Genomic DNA, 12,394 nt, shown 5'->3' with positions numbered 1-12,394 from the left:
ATTTTGCCACTTACGAGTGGTTTTTTATGCTGGCACGGTTAGCTCCCGTGTCAGTAACCTCAATTTATTTGGGGGAGGTAGAGTGGGAAACCCGTTCGATGCGTAGTCAACATTAAATAAATTATGTAGTGTCTAGTGAGAAATTTTATTGAATGTTGTATGCTTGAAAAATGGGTGCAACGAGGTAAGTTGTGTGTTGATAGGAAATTTTATGTTAGTGTGTTAAATACGCTTATGTACTCAGCTTTACTGATTGTGTGTTTGTTGGCCTTGCCTTTATCTTGGCCCTATGATGACCCATTTTTAATGGAGAGTAGTGGAAACAAGTAGAGGAAGCTTTACAGGTGATGAAGCATTTTCATGAATGGGCATGAATGAAGAGCGAATCATGCTAGTTTCTATGAGTATATGATGTATTTATTGCTTTAATTATTTATGATATTATTATTATGCAGGACTAACAAAAAGGTTTTTGAAATCGATTAGGGCCTAAAAAGGTTCAAGGTTGTAGGTTGATTTTATTTTACTTCGTTGACCTTGGTTTGACTTTACTTTCATTGATTGTCTTTTCAAGTTGACTTGTTTTGAATGGTTTTGAAATTTATCTTCCGCTGTATGTCTTTGATAGGTGCCTTAGCCGTTTTCACGGTGGCGGTAATGTCTTAGATATTCCTATTTAAGGTTTCAAACAGGGAAAAACAGGTATTTTAAAAGAAATGAATTTCTAGGGTGTTACATTTATTGCGTAATTAAATTAAATATATGATCTAGTGTTTATGTTTATCGATTGTGTGTTGAACTCAAATCGAAAGGTACGTTAAATGATGCTAGGTTGTATTCATATTAGTGTGTTTCCTTTTACGCTTATGTACGCTGATTGTTGTGTTTGTGTGTTTGGTTTGGCCTTGTCTTTATCTTGGCTCTACGATGACTCGTTTATTATGGTGAGTATAATATAGGGACAGTTTAAAGAGAAGTTTTTTAGGTGATGCGGCATATTCATATTAGGGTTTGAGCGAAGAGTGAATCCTATTCTAGTGTTATTTCGAATATGTGTTTATTATTGATTATTGAATTATAATTATTGTTTGAAGAGACTAACGAATTGGTTTTTAATCATGATTTGGTTTTGAAAGGGCTTACAATGGTTCCAAGTTGGAGGTTTGCCTTTATTTGACCTTGGTTTGACGTAAGTTTTGTTTGGTTTGACTTTCAAAACTTGGTTTGTTTTGAATGATTTTGAAAAATCTTCCGCTGTGTGTCTTTGATAAATGTCTTAGTCGTTATCACATTGGTGGTAATGTTTTAGATTTTTCTATTTCGTATTTTGAAAGGGTAAAACATGTATTTTAAAGGGGTAAAACATGTATTTTAAAGGAAAGGAATTTCTAGGGTCTTTACATATCTAGAAGAGAGCTATTATAACTACAGCTCCTAACGATTGTAAGATAATGTCGTAAGAGACTAACTGGGGAGCTATTTCGAAAGGCAGTTAAGAAAGTAATTAATCCACAAATTATTTACAATACCCTAATGGTAACTTGGTAAGACATGGACAGTTACACAAGTGAGGGATGTGAAAAATGATATGGGTCTCCTAAAGTACGTTAAGTTAGTATTGTACTACATACATACTCCTTTTGATTTTTTTTTACTTTTTTTTTCAAATTTAAATAATAAAAAGAATTGGATTGGAGTGAGTTGTAATCTAGCTAAGAAACTTCTATAAAGAAGCTTTATGATGATACCCAGTATTATTTGTGTTACTGTGTGATAACTAATGACTAATTAATAATGATATCATGTCTTGTGCACTACACAATGACAATTCTATATTAATTATAAAATGTTAGCCTACTACTAGAAAGTTATTTTATACGTAACTAGTGTGCGACAGGGCAATCTTTGAGCTACGATTACTACTTAAAATTAATAATGTATAATAATAGAATAGGCTTAATTAAATTTTTGGAAAAATTGTCTTGATTAATCCCAACTTTGCTCCTTCCGCCAATATTAATACCAACTTTCGTTTATTTTTTATTAATCCGAACTTTATACCATATCCGCCAATAACACTCCCAAGTGACTTGTAACCTGCTAAACAGGTTAACATTTGTGACTTGGATTTTTTTGCACACGTATCACCATATGATTTGTCAATTATTTTTAAAAAAATTTAACCAAAATTTGAAAAAAAAAAAATGGCAGCCACCGTAAGAGGGCAACCATCATAAACCCTAAACAACATCCACCATAAAAGGTAGCTGAAATGGGAAGAGGATGGGAGCGGTGGTCGGATTCGAGGAGTAAGAAAGAGTGGTGGCCAAATTCAGGGAAGGGGAAGTGCGAGTGTGGCCGAATTCGAGGAAGGGAATGAAGGGGGTTGCCGGAATCGGGGAAGGGAAGGGAGGGATTTTCTAGATTTGTGGTTGTCGGAAACAAGGGAGGGGAAGGTTGTGGTTGCCGGAATCGGGGGAGGGGACGGCTAGATCTGTGGGCTGATTTGTGGGATTTTTGGCGCGACTGCTCTGCTTTGGAGGTTGCTGCCGAATTCGATTGGTGGTGTGGGCGGTTCGGTGGAGGTGCTGGGCGAGTGTTGCTGATGTGTGCGGCAGTCTGGTGGTGGTTTGATGCTTGAAGGTGGTGCAAAGTGTAATTGATGATTGTTGATTAGACGATAGTGGGTGTTGTGGTCAGTGCTGGTGAGTCAGGGGAGGTGAATAGGAGGTGCGGTGCTGGTGAGTTGCTTTGAGGGTGAGGTGGTTGTGTGCAAGGGGGCTGCGGTAGTCCGATGCTACTGTTGAGGGTTCCATAGGTGGATGAGGCTGCCGCCTGCCATAGGTGGTTTTAGTTTTTTTTTTGGACTAATCAAATGCCGACACGTGTCTGATAACTTGCTATATCAAGTTAGATGACCGGTTGGGTGTAATGGGAGCTGATTGAGTATTAAGTTTGAATTAATAAAAAATAAACGAAAGTTGGGATTAATATTGGCTGACGGAGCAAAGTTGGGATTAATCATGACAATTTTTCCTATCTTTTTTCTTAATTTCGTTATAATTATCTTGAATACTCTTTTTATAGTGGGTTGTTTTATATTTGGAGAACTGTGGCATATATCTTGTATATACGACCCAAAAATGTTCAATAATTGTTGATGGTTTTGCTTTAATAAAGCTTATTAGAAAAATTAATACTACCTCCGTTAAATGTTATGTACAACTTTTGCCAAACACGGATCATCAAGGTTATGTGCAACTTTCCATTTTCTTTCTGATTTTAGTAAACAAAAAAGCTTAAAAAGACTAATATAGCCTTACTTAAAAAATCAGATTTTAATAATTAATTAGGGTGGTCCCATTTTCTCTCTCACTTTTTTAAATGGGGTGGTCCCATTTTCTCTCTTCCTCATAATAAAATCATATTTCCCCACCTTTTAATAAGTGGAGTGGTCCCATTTTCTCTCCCCCCATTCTTTAATTACTTCCCATTACACTAGCTAATCTTTGCCCCACAAATTTTGCCTTGGTAACTGGCTAATTGCAACCCCCTCTAAAGTTGCACATAACATTTAATGGAAGTAGTACATAGATAGACAATTATTTTTCAAAACTAAATAATCAATTTTGATATGTTATTTCAAAATTAGAATTTAATTGTCTTATAATCAATAACTAGTGTATAGCACGGGCGTGGTCCCGGGTTGTTAAGTTTTTTAGTTGTGCAACTGCTAATTTTTTAAAAGACATTTAATTGTTTATATGTGATTTCAATAATACTTTTGTAGTGTGACATTAATTTGTGTGCAAGATTATAACATAAGTGACAATTAGTTAGATGGTTAAAAAATGACTTTTCTTGTAAAAAGGTTGAGTGTTCGAACTCTTTATCCATATGTTTTTCTCTTTTTTTTTTAAAAAAAAAATTAGTCGAGGCACCATAAAGTGCATGTAATTGTTGGTCGAATGGGTGATGTGGCATATTAAGAAATTGAGTTGGTGACATAGCATATTAAGGAATTGAGTATATGACATGGCGCAATGAGGAGCCTATGTGGCACATAAACGTTCTTAGAAACTCCTTTTAATATATTAATATATATATAGACTAGTGAGTAACTCGGACGTTGCCCCGGGTTGCTACTGTTGTAGACATGTAATTAGTCATTTTTTTTAAAGGCTTATCAAAATTGAAAATTTTCATTATGAAACTAAAATTGAATTATTATTCTTTGAGTATTTTTTTAATCGAACCTTGTGGTTTAATTTGCGCTTATATATATATATTTTTACATATTATTATCATAGTTGATAATTAGCTTAGATGGTTAAATAATCATGTTTGTTAAAAGAGGTGGCGGGTTCTATCCATATTTTGAATTTAGAGTAGTACCATTGGGTGATCAATAGTAATACTGGATGATCAAATAGTACCATTGAAAATTTAGTGATACTATATATCTATGTAGTGGTACTAACTAATGATGAATAATATTTATATAGGGTTCTTAGGCACGTTTATATTAGTTTTTATACCTTTTTCTTAGTCTTTTTGGTCGATTTTAGGGTCATATTTGCATAAGTCATCATATATTGCTCTATTACGCTCCGTTTGTGTTTTTCTTGATGTTTCAGGTGATTTCATAGTCATTTGGACGCTTTCGAAGTGTTAGGAGATGATTCAGATGATATTTAAATGGAAATTGATGGATCGAGTTCATTAATCGAGGGATTTATGCTCGTGGATGTTGTCTCTAAGGATTTTATGCATGGGAAATGACTATAGCTTCCACAAGGATCAATATGCACTTTTCGGAATTGAATTAAAGTTAGAAACAAAGGAAAACGAAGGTTTGTAAAGTATCAAAAAGGACCCTTGTGCACTGTTTCAGCCATAACTCGGGTTCTATATAGATCGGATTGAGGTGATTCAAGTTGGGTTGGAAACTAGACTTGAATAGATTTCCAATGATAGGTTGCACACCTTCATAAAATTCCTAGATTGTGAGTTACAACCCTCCGAAGTCGGTCCTGCAAATCTGCAAGTCAAGCGCCCAGCCATCGGGCAATGGCTTAGCCGCATACACAAGCTCTTGAAGCTGCTTGGCCCGATGGAAATCCATCGGCCGATGGTCGTCGTTGCAGCCCTTGATCACTCAACCATCAGCCACCCATCGGGCGATGGGTCTAGCGTGTGGAACTTTGGGGTATTCGGCCTCCACCGACTTTTATCCTCCAAGTGACCAATCACAAGATTTTGCTATTTTTATTTTCTTAATTTATTTTATTTAAAATTAGGTTTAATATAAATACTTGGGAGGATTTTATTTTCTTCTCTTATGCTTTATTTTCGAGAAACAACGCTTTTTAGTTTTCTCTCCATTGTTGAACCCTAGTTTATTCTCCATTAATTCAATCATCGAGGTATTTCATTTATTATTTTCGTTCTTTATTTATTTTGTTAATTATGAATTCAAGTATATTTATCTCTTTTGTTTTGTTTATTTCAATTATGAGCGAGTAGTCGTTTTCTAGGGCTAAGTGAGGGAAGCCATGTTTATACCTTGATTAATTGTGCATAATTATTTATAAATTTATGAATGAGGGTTGAATAATTCCAATTGATTTGTGCTTTATTGTTTAATTCGTGTAATTGGCCAATATCATGAGTTGATTATTTAGCTAATAAAAATTAGAATTGAAAGATCATATTTTTAGAGGCTTAATTACAATTGGCGAATTTGATTATGTTAGCGACCGAACTACATATGTTAATTCGTAAGTGTTAATTCCTGACCGTAGGATTAACAAGTGCTTTAATTATTCGACCTAGTTTGTTTATTAATGGATTGTTTGCATTTTTTGGATTGGTATAAGCATGGTGGACCGAATGTATGCCCTAGACTTTAATTTATCTGAGAACAACCTTATTTTAATTATTGTCATACTTTAGTTAATTGATCATCAAATCACTCTTCGTTTATTGAAATAGTTTATATAATTGGGCAAAAACTAATAGAACCTGTCTTCCTGTGGGATTCGACCCGTATTTGCTAAGTCTCTGCTAACAACAGACACCGTGCACTTGCGGTATAACTTTTTATTCATCAACTACGTGTAGAAATAGTATAACTAAAGATTTTTTGACAGAAGTATAACTAAAGATATTTGAACCATATTTAATCCCTCACATCTCTTGGAATTTCCAACCTTTATGATTATGACCATTATTGTTCTGTCAAGTAGAGAACCACAATACCACATTGATTCCCCGTAAATAAATTCCTTTTTACTCTATTGTATTTGTCTTTTTTATTCCGCAATTAATTTCACTCTATTACTTAAATTAACATGTATGAGATGTAACTTTTCATTAAATTGGATTCCAAAAGTTTTTAAATAATTATGCAATTCAATACGTAATTGTAAAACATATACTACTGCATGGTCTGCATCTCTCTTTCTATTCCCATATATTTTTTAATTTTTATTTTATTATTTAAACTTAAGATAATGTTTTCAAAATATTATTAAAACTTAAGGTAGTTTTTTCATTTATATTTAAACAAAACTCGGGGCATCGCCCGGTCCTTAAACTAAATGAAACGTATTACCTAATTGTAAATCTAAAGCAGTTTTTAAAATTAACAACTAGTGTTAGGCCCGGGCGATGCCCCAAGTTACTGCATTATTTCCATGATAAAAATCTTTATGAATATTTAGTTTTTTTATCGAATGACATGTTATATGGTAATAGTTTAGTGGCTAACACGTTGGAATTTAATTTAAACTTGAGGTTGTGGGTTCAAATCTTGTAAGAATCATATATTTAGACATGGAGTGAAAATTGGATTAAATGAGGAGAGCGCCACATGGTACCTAAACTTCTTTAGGAACGCCTTGAGGAGAGCTCCACGTGGCACCTAAACTTCTTTAGGATCGCCTTGTGGAGAACGCCATGTGGTACCTAAACTTCTTTAAGAACGCCTTTTAATATATAACTAGTGTGTGGCCTAGGTGATGCTCTGGTTTTTTTTTTCTTTTTTGAACACTTGTAATTGAATAAACAGGTTCATTCTTTATTATTTATCTATTCATTATTTTTTATAATTTATAATAGTTTTCATTAAACCTTTGAATAAATTATTTATGAACACTACTACAAAAAGTGGAATAAGAAACGCAATATGTAAAACGGTTAGCTCAGATAACCGTTCTCTAGAACAAAATAGAACGGTTTTCTATTACAACCGTTTTATATATGAAAGAATATAGAACGGTTCACTAACCTAACCGTTCTATATCTTTTTTACCCAAAATAATAATAATTAAATTAATAGCATTAATATGTTAGAGAACGGTGTGACTTACAACCGTTGTATATACTACCCCGTATACACTTGAAACCTAATAAAGAGTTCTACCTTAATAGTCGTCAATCGCCGTTTTTATACGTATTAAATCTTCTCAACTGCAATCAGTCTTATGAATCTTATCATTTGATCCCTTATTCTAACTTTTAAAAAACCTTAATACTCCCTCTCTCTTATTTCCCATGGTTGTTGATGCGTGCTTCTACCATTTTTTTAATCACTAATTGTTTGCTCTCCACTTCTATATTAACTTTCTAGACATCATGAAAATTTCTACCATTAATTCATAGTTTCGATCCTTTTTCGATCATCAGTTTCTTCAGTATTCCCCTTAATATCTTCTTAATTTTTTGTTCTTGTTTTTCCCCCTTTTCGTGCTTTTGATCTAGTCAAGGTTTGTGTTTTTCCCTTTGTTTATGTGTTTTTTTTTTCCCGTTTAGATCTTGGATTGATTGGGTCTTTTCTGCAATTATTTTTTTCGGATTTGTATATTTGTTGTGATTTCTGTTTATATCTTGGGTTTTTTTTATTCCGATTGAAACCATAGGTTTCGTATCTGTGATAAATTTTGAATATTAATTCATGTTTAATCTGTGTTACATATGCAGCGATGCTTCAAGCGAGATCTTGTTCAAGCTCTTGATTGGGATTGTGTGGAGTGATTTGATTTGAATAAGCATTCATGATGGATCTCTTTTAATTTTTATCATCTGATTAAGGTAATTTAATTTCTTCATTTATAATTTACTAGCACGTTTTTTTTTTCTCTGTTGGAATATTTTTATTTAAATAAGAATGCTCACTCATATAATTATGTTTGTTTTGTAGATTTACAAAATTACAACTATCAAAGAAAGAGGGAAGATAAAAAATCAGACAATTGGGAATGAAGAAGATTGACAGCTTTTTTTGTTTAATTTGATCCTTTTGTATTTGTATGATTCCTTATTAATTTTAATTTCATATGTTTCTTTCATACTACATTTTTTGTAAATATTGATTTAATTTTTCATGCTTGTATATTAACTTTTAAGTTATAAAGTTTAAATTCAACTGTATTAACTTTTAATTTTTTTTAAAAAGTAATTAATACCACAGGAATTTAAAATACAGTATGTGTATATAATTAATACCACAGGAATTTAAATACAGTATTTGTATAGAAATTAACGTATACTAACATTTTTTTTAAAAAATAAAATGAGGATTAGAGAACTGTTATCTGTCATGACCGTTCTCTTTTATAATGTAATATAGAACAGTCAAGCATTATAACCGTTCTTTGTTCCTTCTTTATTCTCTAATTTTAGTTAGGGAATATAGAACTGTTGTGTTTGATAACCGTTCTCTACAGTTGAGTATATAGAACGCCTCCATGAACCGTTTTATATACTTTACACATCGCTTAGCAGAAGAACGGTCCTGAGGTGTTCTGTAAAGCCTATTTTAACCGTTCTATAAAGCCTTTTTTGTAGTAGTGGAAACAACTATTGATTAAATATACAAACGTGTTCCTGTAAAAAAAAATTATATAAACATTTTCTTTGTTTATAATTTATAATATAATGAAAATAAAGACATAATTATTACCAAAATAATTAAATAACTAAAATTAATATATAACAATAGTTAATTTTTCTTGCTTGTATGTATTACCTCCATTAGCATAATTAGCAAATAATAGGATCGATTTTTTTTTTTAAAGAATTGCAGTTATTAAATGTTCAGATCTCCATCCAATCCATATACTTATATATTTATGAGTCGAGTATAAAAGCATGATTAATATATGGATGAGATGGTAAGACACCTAATGCATATTTTTGTGGTTATGAGTTCAAATCTCATGATTGACATTTTTATTAGAATATGCTCATAGTTGAAAGATGACATGGCGAGGGTGCCACGTGGCACATAAACGTTTTTAGGAACGCTTTTTAATATATAAAATAATAAATAAATAAAATAATAAATAATAAGTATAGATATAGATATTATAAATACACCAAAAATAAGATATAAACAAAAATAGATGGACTCTTTATAGTAATTGTTTCTTCTTATTATTGGAATTCTTCATATTTTTTAGCTATAGTCTTTAAATCTTTATAGAAGAGGAATTAATTCTAGTGGACTCATCTACTCATTGATTTATTTGGTTCAAAGTATGTTTTTCTAGTCCCTTATAAATTCAGGCTAAAAAATAATCTAATCTATATTCTGAATTTAGAGTGGTACCATTGTGTGATCAATAGTATCATTGGATGATCAAATATTTTTAGGCTATATAATTATTTTTTTTATCCTTTTTTGTGCTTACTTAAAGATATATTAATTTTTGCGTATGTAAATGACATGAATTACTTTTGGCTAAGATGGCAAGAATGTAAATAACTGTAATCCATGAGGTTACATGTTCGAAACTTATGGGATGCTTTTTCCTCATTAATATATGGAATAATTGTTGTCATGAGTCATGACATGCTGCTAGTTAAATTATAACGTGGCGTAATGCAAGTGCAGATCTACGTGGCACATAAAGGCTTTTCAATACATATATATATATATATATATATATATATATATATATATATATATATATATATATATATATATATATATATATATAGGGTTGAGATCCGGTGAGAACCACCCTTTATGTGAGAACTACCTTTTATGTGAGGACAAATCTAAGCCGCTAGATTAGATCAAATCCAACAGCTGATATTATAACCTAAAGCCTGTCAATTACGCATATCAAAGCTCTTGCCTTTGCTTTATCTCTCTCCTCTATTTTGTCTGCAAATCAAAGCTCTATCAATGGCGATTCATTAATTATTCTCATCTTTCTCAGAAGTAACCTATCTATTCTTTCTGCACCTCAAAGCTCAACAATGGCAACTAATTAGAAATTACATTCGCTCGGCAATTTCTCTCTCCTATTCTTGTTAAATAGTAAACAATTCCAACGGTCAACAATTTCATCAATCATTGAGGTTTGTTCGTACTTTTAATTTTGAATTGCATGTTAATCTTAATGTTCAAATTTTTTGATTGTACACCTTTGAAAATTTTGGAATTGCATCAATTATTGAATTACATGTTAATTTAGTTTTTCATTAAAATTATCGAATTACATGTTAATTTTCGAATTGCATTAATAAAAAATTAAGAAAAGTTATGAAATTTCCAATTGAATGCTCTTATTATGATGTTAGTAGGTTCTTATTTTCAAATGAATGTTGTTATTATGCTCTTATTTTCAATCAAAATTAAAATGAGCAAATAAATTAAAAATGAGTAAACTTAAATATGTATAATAGAACATTTCTTACTGTTTTCTTAACTTGTATTGAGCAAAATAGAATTAAAATGAGCAAATATTAATGAGAATCATAGGTAATTCAAGGATCTATAAGTACTCAGTATTCACAAAATGAGTATACACAATATGAGCAAAAATAATTAAAATGAGCAAATATATTCAAAATGAGCAAACATATTATGAGTTCCTTGGTCTGCTTGCTGTGCACAAACCCCACCCCATTCTTGGTCTATTTCTTGCACACCAACCCCACTCCCCACTCCCTTCTTCCACTTCCCTTCACAAACCTATCCCCCTTACCCCCTCCTTTTTCTGCCAGTAGTTCTGATTTCATATTTTGATTTCAGAAACTGATTTCAGTTCTAATTCTAGATTCAGAGATTTTTTTTGTGTGTGTGTGTGTGTGTGTGTGTGAGTGAGTGAGTTAGTGTAAGAGTGTATGTTCATTTGACAAGTGAACACTGAGTTATTTGCTCATTTGACAAATGTGCTTTGAATTATTTGCTCATTTGTCAAATGAGCAATGAATTATTTACTCATTTGTCAAATAAGAAATTAATTATTTATTCGTGTGTGTGTGTGTGTGTGTGTGTGTGAGTGAGTGAGTGTAAGAGTGTATGTGTAAGTGGTGGTTGAATATTATTTGGCTGTGTGGTTTTGATTTTAATGGTTGCGTGGAGAGTTGTTGTGTGAGAGGGTTATGTTTGGTAGAAGTAGCAAGACTAATTTGTTATGGCCTTGGGCGTTGTGTGAATGGTGTAGGATATCTGTGGCCAAGGAGGATGAGTGTGATGTTGTGTCACTAGCTGTTGTTGAGTGGGTTGGGCATGTGGTGTATTGCAGGATAGCTGAGGCTAGCATCAAGTGGGTGGTAAAGAAATGTTGTTATTAGTATTTTTTTAGTTAGTGTTGAGCTATGGTTAGTTTTGAGTCAATTCCTTGGTTATGTAAGATTAACTATATCATTGTAGTTAGGATAATTCCATTTTCAGGTGTACATTATGGTTTTTCTTAATAATTAGCTGTAGTTTTGTAATTTACATGCTAATTGAGTGTAGTTTTCAGGTGTAAGCTCTTCAAGAACCAATTCCTAGGTCATATATCAAATGAGCCAAACAATTCTTTGCTCATTTATCAAATGAGCAAACAATTCTTTGCTCATTTATCACATGAGCAAACAATTCTTTGCTCATCTATCAAATGAACAAATAATTCTTTCCTTATTTATCAAATGAGCAAACACTTCTTTGTTCTTTTATCAAGTGAGAAACAATTCTTTATTCATTTTGTCAAAATGAGCAAACAATTCTTTGTTCATTTATCAAATGAGCAAACAATTCTTTTTTCATTTATCAAATAAGCAAATGATTCTTTCATTTATGAAACGAGCAAAAAATTCTTTGCTCATTTGATAAATGAGCAACAATTCTTTGTTCATTTTGTCAAATGAGTAAAAATTCATTGTCCATATAAAAAATGAGCAAACAATTCTTTGCTCATTTATCAAATGAGCACATAATTCTTTGCTCATTTATTAGATGAGCAAACAAATCTTTGCTCATTTATCAGATGAGCAACAATCACTACTAGAAAAAGGGTCTTTAACGACGAATATTTTCGTCGTTATATTGCCTTTGAACCATCGTTAAAACATTTAATGACGAAATATTTTCGTCGTTTGTTCGTTGTAACAG

Source organism: Chenopodium album, chromosome 15 (genome assembly GCF_948465745.1).
Source record: "Chenopodium album chromosome 15, dcCheAlbu1.1, whole genome shotgun sequence".
NCBI lineage: Eukaryota > Viridiplantae > Streptophyta > Magnoliopsida > Caryophyllales > Amaranthaceae > Chenopodium > Chenopodium album.
This window is presented reverse-complemented; position numbering follows the sequence as displayed.